The sequence below is a fragment of the Nanorana parkeri genome, unplaced genomic scaffold (assembly GCF_000935625.1).
Source record: "Nanorana parkeri isolate BGI_ZX_2015 unplaced genomic scaffold, ASM93562v1 scaffold631, whole genome shotgun sequence".
Classification (NCBI taxonomy): domain Eukaryota; kingdom Metazoa; phylum Chordata; class Amphibia; order Anura; family Dicroglossidae; genus Nanorana; species Nanorana parkeri.
Window position 1 is genome coordinate 811811 of NW_017306899.1, and position 1360 is coordinate 813170.

Sequence of the window (1360 nt, forward strand, 5' to 3'; positions counted from 1 at the left end):
ACTCACACAGCGGTGGCACAGTTTTAGCATGCAGACTGAAAGAAGCTTGTTGCAGAGCTGGCAGACCAGCATCTAAATGTTGCATCAATTCCTTTACATTAACAGTCATACCAGGAGCGCAAGTGCTAAGGTGCCATTTTTTTTGTCTTTGCTTGGATCAGGTTACATATTATAAAGCATGTGTCTTGCTGGAAGCTATCAAATCGTTATCATTATATATGTTTGGTGTTAGAGCGAAGCACCCACACATCACAGTGATGAAAAAAAAAAAAGATACCCAAAGTACATCTACCCACCCCTTCTCTACCTTTAGCTTCACTAGAGGTAATCTGATCCCCCAGCACCTACTTGGTCGAGCACAGTAGGGGGAGTCCTAGTCAAGCTCTAATTTTTGATCCCAATAAACTCAACAGCACCATGACATCAATAATGATTGATCTGAGTACTCTATCTTGATCTTGTGGATTTGTGTGGATGTGAACTGCAGCCCTTCTTTTGGCAATAAGCATCCTGCTCTTAAAGACTCACCCTTCCACTGGATTTCCAAATCACCTGCAAGTTGCTGCATGTGTGCCTGTGTTTATTTATTGAAAGACATCAACTGATACATGTTGAGGTTGTGTTGCTGTGTGTGTGAGTGTATACTGTGTGTGTGTTAGAGAGAGAGAGGGGAGAGGGGGGAGAGAGAGGGAGAAGGAAAGGGGGGGTGATAGAGAAGCAGAGAGAGCGTGAGGAACACAGCGAAGTCCAGATCTCTTGGAGACAATCAGAAAATGCAGAACATTTCCATTTTCATACAAGCATCCAGATTTTAAGGTAAGTCATCAGACAAAAAGGACGATATCTATTTTTTTCCTTGCTACGCTGATTTCATTGAATGAAATAAGCTTGGCATCTTACAGTTATAGCCCATCATCGTTAAAAGCTTCAGACATCCATCGTCGCAAGTCAGATTTTTCCAGCCAAGCAAAATCCTGCATTTTCATGTGGATTTGTCATGTATGTGTGCTGATTAATTAGTTCATTATCTTCCTTTGCTGAATGGATGCAGTTAAAAAAACCATGATCATAAATTGTTAAGCAAATAAAACTGAAAGGTGCTTTGGAAAACCTGATAGCAATACAATTTAAATGACTTTGGAATGGCATTAAAATGCTTTTGTTTAGGCTAGCATGTTTCTAGGAGAATGCCCAAAATAGTTAGGGGTTGTTGCTTTTTTTTTCTTATGCTCAAATGTGTGATTGCTGTGTTTCTAGGTCCATGGCTTCAAAATGGCATTGGTACTTTTCTTTGTGACTGATCGGTGGAAAAGGGATCTGTCCTCCATCGGCAGCAAATGATCTTTCACTCCCCCCCCCC

The 1360-nt window shown here is 41.1% G+C and overlaps 1 protein-coding gene across 2 annotated transcripts in view; it reads left to right on the plus strand.

The window, feature by feature from the left end:
* Positions 1-717: 717 nt before the first annotated feature.
* SLITRK4 (SLIT and NTRK like family member 4) overlaps positions 718-1360 on the plus strand; it is a 7900-nt gene continuing 7257 nt past the window's right edge. The window contains exons 1-2 of one of the 2 annotated variants that reach the window (XR_001941561.1): positions 718-816; positions 1258-1286. The gene's annotated coding sequence lies outside the window, so the exon portion shown is untranslated. Of the gene's footprint in view, positions 817-1257; positions 1287-1360 lie in introns of those variants that run through there. The other variant, XM_018563103.1, reaches the window with a different exon arrangement.